This window comes from Pinus tabuliformis, chromosome X, assembly GCF_031772625.1.
Source record: "Pinus tabuliformis cultivar Carrire ecotype Pingquan chromosome X, CPIR1, whole genome shotgun sequence".
NCBI lineage: Eukaryota > Viridiplantae > Streptophyta > Pinopsida > Pinales > Pinaceae > Pinus > Pinus tabuliformis.
The window spans coordinates 14,442,307-14,455,716 of record NC_142308.1 but is presented as its reverse complement, the minus strand read 5'-3'; the positions used below and the strand labels follow the sequence as shown (position 1 = coordinate 14,455,716).

The following is a 13,410-nucleotide window of genomic DNA, read 5'->3' as shown; positions in this document are numbered from 1 at the left end:
GAACATATCCATAAAAAAGTTTTACCTTTACAGGCTACATGGATTCAACACCATCATTTTCTACAACTAATTATGTATGTAAATATAACATCAAACTAGGATAGATTTAGGCTGGTTTAATTTCCCCTTAAATAGGTTATATTCCACATGAATACCATGGGTCAATACTATGGATTCTTAAAACCATGGGTCATTTTTCTTTTTTTATTAATAAATTTTATGTGGTTATTTTTTTCATTGAGTTAAAATGTTTACATTAATGTTACACATCTCTAGCATCTTGTGTTGGAGTGCACCTCACAACCAAATAAAAAATGAGAAATTTTATTAAAAATAAAAAATATTATATCATATTTTAAAATAAAAATATTATATTCAAAATCTAGAGTCCACAAATGTTAAATTAACTATTTTACTTTAATTATTTCACCCTTTCTACAAACAAAATTCCACTCTTCATTGCCATGGTACCAATTCCACTTAAATTTATATTTTATTTTAGACATAAAATTATATCCATTTTTAATTAGGGCTGACATTAACACTATATAACATTTACTCTTGACATCTACCCTATATAACTATAACTATAACATAATTATATTTAATTATTATTTAAATATAACATCATATAACTATAATATCTATAAATGAAATATAACATAACATAATTTTATAATTATTTAGTTCATAACATAAAATTATTTAGCATAACATAATTGGTTTGTTTTATAATTAGGATAGTCACAATAACAAAACATTCAACTTAATTATATATAATATTTAACTATATATAATTATATTTAACTATTATTTAAATATAACATCATATATATATAGTTGAATTGAGGCTTCTGTGATCCATAATAGTTGAAAGAATAACTTTGGCGTAAATCACATGTAGACAGACCGTTGTTAACTTGTGCTGACGATAAACCACATTAATTGGTTCGAAACGTGTCGACAAATGTCTATCTACATATGATTTACGCCTAAATTATTCTTTCAATCATATATAATTATAACATAATATTATTTAAATATAGCATCAGATAACTATATATTATATTTTTATATATAAAATATAACGTAACATATTTCTATAAGTATTTAGTTCATAATATAAAGTTATTTAACCTGGTCTGTTTTATAATTTATAATTCATGTCTGTTTTCTTATATTTATAATTTCATAAATGGTTTCAATGATTAATTAAAAAATAACATACAAACAGATTTTACATGTTACAGCTGTAATTATTGAACAGTCAACTAAATCAAGAGTATTTTTTGAAGCACAAATATGATAAGAACCACTATTAAAATCTGCTCTCCCGGTCCTCGCATACTGAAAGGTCATGAGTTCAAAACTCATTAACTCCAGACACTACCTGGAAGAGCCTGAGCCTGGTATGCTTCAGGCAAAGTCATGTGAAGATCCAAGATCCAACCTTCGAATGGGAAAGATAAAAACCTTGACTATTTTGTAAGCATCAAGATGTTGATCATTAAGATGATGCCCCTGGCAGCCAAAGGAATGAAGAAGAGCGCGACAACAACGCGGAGGAGGTGGCGTCTTCCTAGCCGTCCTCTTCTTCTATGGGACCTCCACCGGTGGTTACGCCGCCCCCTCCTTCTATGTGACCACGGGTGTCTTCATAGTCGTCGTCTTCTTCTATGGGACCTCCATCGGTGGTTACGCCGCCGCCTCCTTCTATGTGACCACCGGTGTCTTCATAGCCGCCTCCTTCTATGTGACCACCGGTGTCTTCATAGCCGCCTTCTTCTTCTTCTATGTGACCAACAGTGGTTTCGCTCACTGGACTTTCCCTCGCCGGCGGAGTAGAAATACTGGTACCAAAATTGGGGGCGTCAGGGAGATTTTCATCACTTTCTCGACTGGTTTCTTTAGAATTGCCGGGTTCCTCTTTCTCGACTATGTAATTCAGGAAGCTTTTCAAGCGGCTTGAGATTAAACGTTTTGTGGAGGAGAAGTGCTGTTGCTCCTGTGGAAGGCGATGGCGAACATATGTGTAAATATGATGGCCCAAATATATGAGCAAACCCATCGCTGAAGCGGAGCCCGTAATGAGGAAAAGGCCCCAGAAGCTCTCCATGCTTAGCCTATTCGAATTTTCTGGAGGCCCTCCGTTGCTGCAGTCCGTCTTGTTGTTGAAATATATCGCCCGAAGTTGCTGATTTTCCGGGCCCTCTGCAACCTCCAGCACCGACGTTGACATGTCCGATACGAGCGGAGATCCCTTCGGAAATGCCTGTTTATAGATAAAATCAAGTCACAGTATATTTCGAACACCAAAAACGAGTGCAATTTTACTAGTCTTAACCCTAATAGCAATAAATAGAATGAATGTGATGGAAACATACGAAGCCTAAGCCCCCGGTTCTATATGTCTCGCCAACTATTGTGAAGCCGCTTTGGTTTGACAGGAAAACGCAAATATAAGGGAGTTCGTCAAATATGGCAGCCACTGATCCGTTTGACAGTGCGTTTGCATATTCTTGTGGTGATGAATATTCATGGAGCTTGTTGCGATCTATCCCCAGGTGCTCTACCAGGTATTCACCTACAAAAGATCCGGCCTGGTAACCCACGGGCTGTCCGCTGGATTTCAGAGTCTCCACGTCTTGAATGGTGGGTTGCATTTGTTGGGCTGTTAATATTGCAGGGAGGTTTGCTGTGTAGCTAGATTGCAGTATCAGAACCACGAAAAGCCAGATTATTATGACTCCTCGAGCCAAACTGCTCACAACTTTCTCTCCTGTATAATACGAACCATTTGCAATTCTTTGAATCATTAATTAATAAAACGATTACAATTTTACACAGCTGTAATTGAGAATTATCTACGCAGATATTGAAATTATAATGAATAGTTTAGTACATTTTGGCGTTGGAAATATTGTATTCAATCAGGATTTTTGATGTTGGAAATATTGCTGTTGATAATGTCAAATAGAGGAGATATTGCATATTTGAAATAGTGTTTTTGGGCTTTTGATTCCTAGTTTCTATAACTATGTTTGATGACAATTTTACTCTAATTTTGTAGTTCAAATTGGAGCATATGGTCGAAACATAGGATACAAATTATAGCATATGGTTGAAGCATAGAATATACAGTTGAAAATTTCCAATAGTATAATGACTTCATTTTAATTATAAAAATTAATCAGAAAAAGTCTATATTCTATTTCACAATTATACCATACGATATAAACTATAGATTGGATATTTAAATATTTGTTAAAACAATACAATTTTAATGAATATGTTCATTAATGATCAAAAAGCTAACAGGGACTATGCAAACTGTTTTCATTACTGGGAGAGATTTAATCCCATGAGAAATTAAATCGGATTTAATCTAATTGTACGTACTTCCTATTCAATAAAGTTGAGAATAAGAGGGATACCTGCAAAGAGTAAATATAAGAATAACAGACATGAGTTTCAATAGAAATTTTTAATGTGTCATTGGCTGTGTACAACTTCACAGGAAGGTTGCTTCAAAATATCGTCTGAAAGTGTTTTGATAAAAAGAATAAGGGCGTTTTCCCTAAGAATAGCGGAGATACCTCCAAATAGTAGAAATAAGATAGCTTCAAAGAGTACATATAAGAAAAATAGACATGAATTTCAATAGGAATTTTTAATCTGCCTGATTGTCTGTTTACAACTTCACAGAACGATCGCTTTCTAAATATGGTCCGAATGTACTGTTTTGATAAAAGAATTCCCTCCCCACATGGAAGACCAGCGAAAATTAACCTTTTGCGTCCCTCTTAACCATGCTGGGGTAAAATTATAATAAATACGAGTGGCATTTATAATTTTTAATATCATTTAAATTTTTTGATACTGAAGACGAAACATATAAAGTTCCATTGCTTTTTTCATATGAAATCCCAGCTTGTTTTTTTCATATGAAATATATTTCTATGAAATCTCATGCTGTGTAGAATATAATAAATTCGAAAGAGACTGAAATTTTTGTAACATCATTTAAATGTTTCGATACCGAAAGCAATGCACAGAAAAATAAACATATTTTGCCTTCATGAAAATTAGTCCTATGAAATTTCAAATTAGTGATTCAAAGTCTATTATTCAATGCATTTTTAATGTAGAATCTACTTGCGGCAGATTTTTTATCAAAGATAAATGATATAATAAAAAATTGAAAGTAAATAACAGACTTACTCTGAGAGAAAAAGAGCGTGGAAAACGAGAACCTGCAAAACATTAGTACACGGTTTTTTATACTCGATCTAAAAACTTCATAAATGAAAATACCCAAACCCTATGAAAGAAATTGGAAAATGAAGATTACCATAGGAAGGTTGTAACCTGTTCTTTGGGCTTTCCTCTGAAAGTATCGTTGACCTTATGTTCAAGCAGCCAAACAACTAATCCTGTAAACACGAAGAATGCTCCGGTTGTACCCCACATAGCTCGTGTAAAAGGACGGAGAAATGTCCAAGCATCGCTCGGATTGGCTGCTTTTATTGGCACTACCATCACCAGCCCTGACTGAAAATAGGGCTGAGTGAAATCCACATATATGCTGCGGTTTGCAAGGATGGTAAAATCCCCCACAGCTGCATCGAACTCCTGATCAGGGCATTAAAAAGAAAAACTCCAAATTAGATTGGTTGAAAAAAAAAGGCACTTATATACATGGAAGTGGATAATGGAGAAAGAGAGGAAGAAATTTTTTAACAGCTGACCTTTGATAAGGAGACTTGCTGGATTAGGTCATCATAGTAACCCGGCAATTCTGACCCGTTCTCATTGTAAGGAATGAAATAGGGCGTAACATTATATGAAAGGTTTTTGAGAACGGCTGTAAATGTTTCAATTACAAAACCGGGCTTATCCTGAGAGAGTACTAGCCCGCCGGTTGCATTTTTCTCGACACGGACAAACTCTTGGAATCCGTCTTTAATTGGGACCGCAATTCTCAACGGCTTGGTAGGCGTTGCCCAGCCGCGGGGTGGGTCTGTGGATTCTCCTGGCCAAGTAACATTTTCAAGCTCACTCATTGCCCCTGAGGAATCAGAAGTTCCATTTGATCTCCAGCAGCCAATTGGGCGGTAGCGGACTTTGTCTTTGCCCAAGACATTGAGTATTTCATATGTGGCACCTGTAACCTCCCCTTCACTTATTTTCAATTGCCCACTTAAACCTTTGAAATTGGTGTTCCTGAGTAGGTGTAGCAATCGTTCCCCTTGTTTGAAAACTGGAAGATTCGACAGCTGTGAATTGAACGACTCATTTGGGTTAATTGGGGATTGAGAGAAATTAAATTCGGCATTACCAAAACGTTTGATAGCCTAAGCGATCATCCAAACGGCATCGTAGGCATAGTAACCGTATATGTTGAGCTTTGCCGGCTTTCCTTTATGTTGAAATCTAATTTCAACGCAGCCGTACGCTCCCCAAAACCGCCAGCAAAAACCACAAACCATCTTAAAGACTTCTCGGACCGCCTACCTGCAGAAAATGGTTTTCGTACACAAGGGCCCGAGAAAATGTGGAGCTGACACGTGGTTCAGCCCTGACGTAACGCAACGTAAGAATCTCGGGGGTTAATGTTCAGCACTTGTTGGCCTTCCGATATTCTCCTCCTCCGTTCGATCTACTCCACCCTTTTCGTCCGTTGATTGCCCAAACCTGCATACGAACATACATTAATGACTTTGCGTGGAGTGAATTTCATTTTTGGTTGACCGCGGTAAAATAATTAATGAATTAATTGTTACCGTAGAGAATAGGTAAGGTGATTTAAATTTTAATGTTTTTATATGTATCGGAGGTATGGTGGTGCATTTAAAGAAAGGCATGGGTGTTAAAAATACTTACGGCACGTAAAAGTAATTGTGTTTTTTTATTTTATTTTGTTTTCAAAAAAATGAAAAGGGCTCGTGCATTGGCTATTGTAAAAAAAAAAAAAAAGGAGAGCAGTGAAAAACGTGCTCTGCATCTCTGTTTTGTTTGGCACATGGGATATAAGGTTTTTGTTGTTGGCCATCGTAGAATGGTGGAGTAGCTAAAACCATGTGTGGTTTTTTTTGCACAGCAGTGAATAAAGAAAATGGTGGAGCGTATTTGTATGCATATGTAAATTTTATTACAGCAGTAAAGTGAATGTAAAAGGGGATTTACAGCAGTAACCCAGCTCAGTGAATTCTCAGGTGAAAACACAGTGAATGTTTTTTTTGTTGAATGTTTTTCTTGTGGTGAATCCCTCTCAGTAACAGAGGATGAATATGTATGAGGAAATATATTTGTGAATAGAAATGTTTTGTGTCAGTTTAATGGTTTGATCTGAGTCATTTTGTTTCTAAGAGGTTTTCTGTCAAAAGATCCTGGACAGAGTAAACAGAGCATTGGCTCTGTGGTAAACATATTGTTTGTTTTTGGTATTTTGCATTAAAAATACCCAACAGTGGTATCAGAGCAGGCTCAGGCTCTTTAAAGAAGTTAAAGAAGCTGAAGGGAGAAGGTTGTTGCTGCAGCAAAACTTCTCAGGCAGACAGAAGACTCAGACATCAAAGGATTCAGGTATTTCAAAAGTTTTTTTTGTGTTGCTGAAGAAACAGTCAGCTGTTTTAAACACACAGTCAAGGATTTAGAGACATAGATCAGAATACAAGGAATGGCTAGCACAAGCACTGGTATGGGTTTGTTTAACACCCAGCTCCCACAGTTTAATGGGAAAAACTATGACTACTGGGCAATAACCATGACAGCCCTGTTTGCCTCTCAAGACTTATGGGAAATAGTTGAGGAAGGTTTTGAAGAACCAGCAGATGAAACTGAATTCAATGCACTAACTCAGGGAGAGAGAGATCAACTAAAGAGCAATAGAAAGAAGGATTCAAAAGCCCGTATGTTGTTGTATCTAGCAGTAGACCAGAGTGTGTTTCCAAGGTTAGCAGCAGCTAAGACAGCAAATGAAGCATGGCAAACCCTCAAGACAGCTTATCAAGGCATGGAGAGAGTGAAGACAGCAAAACTACAATTGCTGAGAAAGGACTTTGAGAATCTGTGCATGAAGGAGTCAGATAACATTGACTCATTCTTCACTCATGTGATTGGTGTAATCACACAAATGAGAACTCATGGAGAAGCCATTGAAGACAGAAGGATTGTGGAGAAAATATTGAGAGTCTTACCCTCAAAGTTTGATGCCATAGTCACCACCATCGAAGAGACAAATGATCTCTCAAGTTATTCAGTTGATGAGCTACATGCATCACTGATAACACATGAGCAGAGGTTGAGTAGGAATGAAAACTCATCTCTTGAGCAAGCCTTCAAGACCCAGATGTCCTTTGGAAGAGGAAGAGGTCAAGGCAGAGGAAACAAAAGAGGAAGAGGCAGAAGCCAGAACAGAGGTGGAAGGAACAGTCCAGCAAATGCACAAGGAAGAGGCAGCAATCCAAATCAGAACCAAGGTCAAGGCAGCAGCCAACAAGGAGGACAATATCATGCTCAAGGACAAAGGTATGATAAATCTAATGTTCAATGCTATTATTGCAAAAAGTATGGACATTATGCTAGTGATTGTAGAAAGAAACAGCATGATATGAACAGTAGACAAAATGCAAATGTTACAAGAGAAAACAACAGTCAAAATAATGTCCTGTTAGCTTGTAACATGGCTGAAACACATAGTGAGGACATATGGTTTTTAGACTCAGGTTGCAGCAACCATATGACAGGGAACATAGCCCTCTTTTCAGCCTTAAATCAGAATTTGAAATCAGAGGTCACACTAGGAACTGATAGTAAAGTGTCTGTTATGGGAAAAGGGGAGGTAAAAATATTTACAAAGCAAGGAGAAAGGAAAACCATAGCAGATGTCTACTATGTCCCCGGAATGAGATGTAACCTATTGAGTGTTGGACAGCTTATCCAAAAGGGTTACAATGTTTACTTTGTAAATGATGTGTGCACCATCATGGATATACCACCCAGCAAAAGATGCATTGCTGAAGTGAAGATGACAAGGAACAGGATGTTCCCTCTCCGGATCAGGGCAGACATGAAGAACAAAAGGGAAATGGCAGCAGTCACCCAAGAGGCCTTCCAAAGCGTGCCAAAGGATGGGAACTGGTTATGGCACTTGAGATTCGGGCATCTAAATTTTGGAGGTCTAAACTTATTGAGCAGAAAAGGAATGGTAAAAGGATTACCATTGATAGAGAAACCGGACAGCCTATGTGAAGGCTGCATTTTGGGAAAACAACACAGAGAAAGTTTTCCATCAGGGAAGAGCATAAGGGCAAAGGCACCCTTAGAGATCATCCACTCAGATTTATGTCGACCAATGCAAGCTCCATCATTAGCTGGCAGCCTATATTTCTTAACATTCATTGATGACTGTACAAGAAAGACTTGGATATATTTCCTTAAAAACAAAAGTGAAGTGTTTGAGAAATTCCAAAATTTCAAGGCATTTGTTGAAAACCAAAGCGGGCTGCATATAAAAGTTTTGAGAACTGATAGAGGAGGTGAGTATATCTCCAAGGAATTCCTAAGATTTTGTAGAGAAAATGGAATTCACAAACAATTTACAGCAAGGTACACTCCGCAGCAAAATGGAGTTGCTGAAAGGAAGAACAGGACCATCATGGATATGGCGAGGAGCATGCTAAAGGCAAAGCATTTGCCAAATGAGTATTGGGTTGAAGCTGTACATTGTGCAGTTTATATATTGAACAGGTGTCCTACAAAAGCAGTGATGAACAAAGTGCCAGAAGAGGCATGGAGTGGGAAAAAGCAAGGAGTCACCCACATGAGAGTTTTTGGGTGTGTGGCCTATGCACACATTCCGGATCAGCTAAGGAGGAAGTTGGACAGCAAAGGGGAGAAATGCATCTTCATTGGATACAGTGATGAATCCAAAGCCTACAGGCTGTACATTCCATCTACCAAGAAGTTCTTTGTCAGCAGGGATGTTCAATTCATTGAAGAGGAAGCTTGGGATGGAAGCATAGAGAAAATAGTGAATGTCAAGAACTGTTTGTCTCATGATGAAGATGAAGAGGAGGTGGCTGAAATGCATCCCCAAACAGCAGCGCCAACACAAGGACAGCAAGGAACACCATTGAGGATCAATGAGAGTGCTTCTCCAAGCACACCACATGGAGGAAATTCAAGTGCATCTTCAAGCACTTGCACACCAAGTGAAAGAGGTAAGAAGTTTAGAAATCTAAGTGAAATTTATGAAGAAGGAATGAATTCCTTATTTGCCTTGTTTTGTCATGTTGATGATCCTATTCATTTCGAAGATGCAATTAAAGATAGGAAATCGATAGAAGCTATGGATGAGGAGATGAATGCCATAGAGAGAAACAAAACATGGGATTTGGTTGAGTTACCAAAAGGCAAAGAAGTCATTGGTGTGAAATGGGTCTACAAGACCAAGAGCAATGCTGAAGGCAAGATTGAAAGGCATAAGGCAAGGCTGGTTGTCAAAGGGTACAAGCAGCAGTATGGGAGAGATTATGAGGAGACTTTCGCCCCGGTTGCAAGAATGGAAACCGTGAGAGCAGTGCTGTCCATAGCAGCTCAAAACAAATGGAAAGTCTACCAAATGGACGTGAAATCAGCATTCCTAAATGGAGTGTTAATGGAAGAGGTTTATGTTGAACAGCCTCTCGGCTATGAGAAGAAAGGAGAAGAGCACAAAGTGTGCAAATTGAAGAAGGCTCTTTATGGGCTGAAGCAAGCGCCAAGAGCATGGTACAGCAGGATAGATTCATATCTATTGGATAATGAATTCGACAAGTGTGAAGGAGAACCCACAGTCTACATCAAAGAAAAGGATGGTAAAATTTTAATTGTTGTCTTGTATGTAGATGATGTTATTTTCACAGGTAATGATGATCAGCTCATTAAGAATTTTAAATCAGTCATGAAGAGTGAATTTGAAATGACTGACATGGGTTTCTTAAGATACTTCTTAGGCATAGAAGTAGATCAAAATGAAAAAGGAATTTTTATATCTCAAGCAAGATATGTAAATCAAATTTTGAGCAGATTTAAGATGGAAGAATGCAAGGCAGCAATCACTCCCACAGTGATGGGATTAAAGCTCAGCAGAGAGGACAGCAGCAAGGATTTTGATCCTAGCTTGTATAAAAGCATTGTAGGCAGCCTTATGTATTTAACAGCTACTAGGCCTGATTTAATGTATGCTGTTAGTTTAATTTCCAGGTTCATGGAGAGGCCAAAGGAGGCACATTGGCAGGCAGCAAAGAGAATTTTGAGGTATGTCAAAGGTACCAAAATGTTTGGAATTCTATATCATGCCTCAGAACATTCAGATTTGGTTGGGTACACAGATAGCGATTGGGCTGGAAGTGTAGATGATCGGAAGAGCACTTCCGGTTATGTTTTTAATATGGGTTCAGGAGCCATTTCATGGGCTTCTAAGAAGCAGTCCATTGTAGCATTGTCTACAGCAGAGGCTAAATATGTGGCAGCTACAGCAGCAGCATGTCAAGCAGTGTGGATGAGAAGAATGTTGAGAAGCTTAGGCCAAGAGCAGGCAAAAGCGACAGTGATTTTTTGTGACAATAGCTCAGCTATTGCATTGTCAAAGAATTCAGTGTTTCATAAGAGAACGAAACACATTGATACAAGGTTTCACTACATCAGAGAATTGGTGAACAATGGAGAAATTGTCTTGGAACATTGCAGGACTCAAGAACAGGTAGCAGACATCTTGACAAAGCCACTTGATCAGAAGAGCTTTGAATTTTTGAGGAAGTGTCTGGGTATGACCGAATGCCCAGCTGTTGAAATTAAAGGGGAGTGTTGAAATCTAATTTCAACGCAGCCGTACGCTCCCCAAAACCGCCAGCAAAAACCACAAACCAGCTTAAAGACTTCTCGGACCGCCTACCTGCAGAAAATGGTTTTCGTACACAAGGGCCCGAGAAAATGTGGAGCTGACACGTGGTTCAGCCCTGACGTAGCGCAACGTAAAAATCTCGGGGGTTAATGTTCAGCACTTGTTGGCCTTCCGATATTCTTCTCCTCCGTTCGATCTACTCCACCCTTTTCGTCCGTTGATTGCCCAAACCTGCATACGAACATACATTAATGACTTTGCGTGGAGTGAATTTCATTTTTGGTTGACCGCGGTAAAATAATTAATGAATTAATTGTTACCGTAGAGAATAGGTAAGGTGATTTAAATTTTAATGTTTTTATATGTATCGGAGGTATGGTGGTGCATTTAAAGAAAGGCATGGGTGTTAAAAATACTTACGGCACGTAAAAGTAATTGTGTTTTTTTATTTTATTTTGTTTTCAAAAAAATGAAAAGGGCTCGTGCATTGACTATTGTAAAAAAAAAAAAGGAGAGCAGTGAAAAACGTGCTCTGCATCTCTGTTTTGTTTGGCACATGGGATATAAGGTTTTTGTTGTTGGCCATCGTAGAATGGTGGAGTAGCTAAAACCATGTGTGGTTTTTGCACAGCAGTGCATAAAGAAAATGGTGGAGCGTATTTGTATGCATATGTAAATTTTATTACAGCAGTAAAGTGAATGTAAAAGGGGATTTACAGCAGTAACCCAGCTCAGTGAATTCTCAGGTGAAAACACAGTGAATGTTTTTTTTGTTGAATGTTTTTCTTGTGGTGAATCCCTCTCAGTAACAGAGGATGAATATGTATGAGGAAATATATTTGTGAATAGAAATGTTTTGTGTCAGTTTAATGGTTTGATCTGAGTCATTTTGTTTCTAAGAGGTTTTCTGTCAAAAGATCCTGGACAGAGTAAACAGAGCATTGGCTCTGTGGTAAACATATTGTTTGTTTTTGGTATTTTGCATTAAAAATACCCAACACTTTAGTGGGATTCTCGACTATGAACCGTTGCTTCCACCTGCTATCAAAATTATGCAACTGTGTAGAGTTTAGAATATAACTTCTGGTTCCCAGAACACCTTCCATGGACGCGATGCTTGATTCGTTCATGACGTCGAGAACAGCGCTCAACCCGTCTGTAATAATCCATGCATATTCACTGCTCATCATCCCCATGTTCTGAGCTTCTGAGAAGAAAACAGCGCCCAGGTCTGAAGTCATGTGAACAACGAAAACTCTCGTCTGCATGTCCTTCAGCTCGGAAAGCATCGTTCTCGTAGCGCTTCTATTTGCATTCGCTGGAATGGCCGATCTGTAAGCGATTTCACATCCCACGTTACTGAGAGAATCGGTCAAGAAGGGGACCGGTGCCGTAATCGTTGTCGGCGTATTCGTTGATTATTACGGCATGCCGGTGCCGTAATCGTTGTCGGCGTAGACCGGCGGGCAGAGAGCAGGGGATCCGTTACAGAGAATGAAATCATTGGCACCTTTGAAGCGGTACGCAGATCTATCACGAACCCGGCTTCTTGCGATGTTTGTGGTCCTATTATGGCCACCACTTGTTTTTTCAATAGATTTACAGCTGTAGAAAAGCAGCAGTTTGTTTAATGCTGTTAGAACTATTTTACTCATTCAGATTTCTTGAAACCTTAATCTAATAGATTCGAACCCGGGAAATCCTAATCTCTCCTCTCACATATTTTGTCCCGGCTGTATAAAATTTGGGACAAACAACTTCTTCTTTTTTAAATAATAAAATGTTTTTATGTAAATTCAAAGTACATGGATATATAAAAGCTATGAAAATAAAATCCCATAATAATTTATACATTTTGATTTATCTATTCAATACAGTTGAATCGTGAATAGAAAATAAAAGCCATCAAAGTCAATTCTAATTTTAAACTGTGATTATTGGATTTAATAAATACCAGCAAAGGCGGCCATGACTGCGTTTTGTCCATCAGAATCTGAAAAGCGAAAGTGGAGCGCTAAGCGACTGGAGTTGGGGAGCTTATTCTCCTTATTTACGTCTTCTGCAGCTAATTCAAAGGCCGTTCTTGCCACTAATCCGTACCAATCCTTGTCTAGTATGACGCCTATATTAATTGCCCTCCTCCCATCTTCTGCTGCTACAGCATTCCTTGCATCCTCTCCATAGAAATTCACCAAACAAAGTAGAAGACAGACGAAGAACTTCAGAATGGAAACCGCCATGATCGTTGCCGTGTGCAGCCACAACCGGAGCCAAAGATTTCGATAAATAGATCCCTGCAACTCTATTTTGTCAACAGAAGGCGGAAAGAAACCCGCTATTTTGTCTGGACTGACTTGCGAGGATTATCAGGTATGGTGTGGCAAGATTTGAGCGGTTGTGATTGTTTATTGAAGGATATATTGGTATCATTGAAGTTGAACAATTCAACGTTGAACAACTTAACTTTCTATATTGCACTTCAGTTTTCCTTATCATCAGCTTCCTTGCAATGCCGTACTTAT

General features: G+C 38.4%; 1 pseudogene across 1 annotated transcript; it reads right to left on the bottom strand.

The window, feature by feature from the left end:
* Positions 1–1,457: 1,457 nt before the first annotated feature.
* On the bottom strand, positions 1,458–13,157 carry LOC149138062 (glutamate receptor 3.2-like; annotated as a pseudogene). Its single transcript, XR_016265035.1, has 7 exons — positions 12,843–13,157; positions 11,927–12,493; positions 4,749–5,433; positions 4,352–4,632; positions 4,222–4,253; positions 2,385–2,779; positions 1,458–2,272 (listed from the first exon to the last, which is right to left on the bottom strand). The product of XR_016265035.1 is annotated as a glutamate receptor 3.2-like (transcript).
* Between the last annotated feature and the right edge of the window lie 253 nt (positions 13,158–13,410).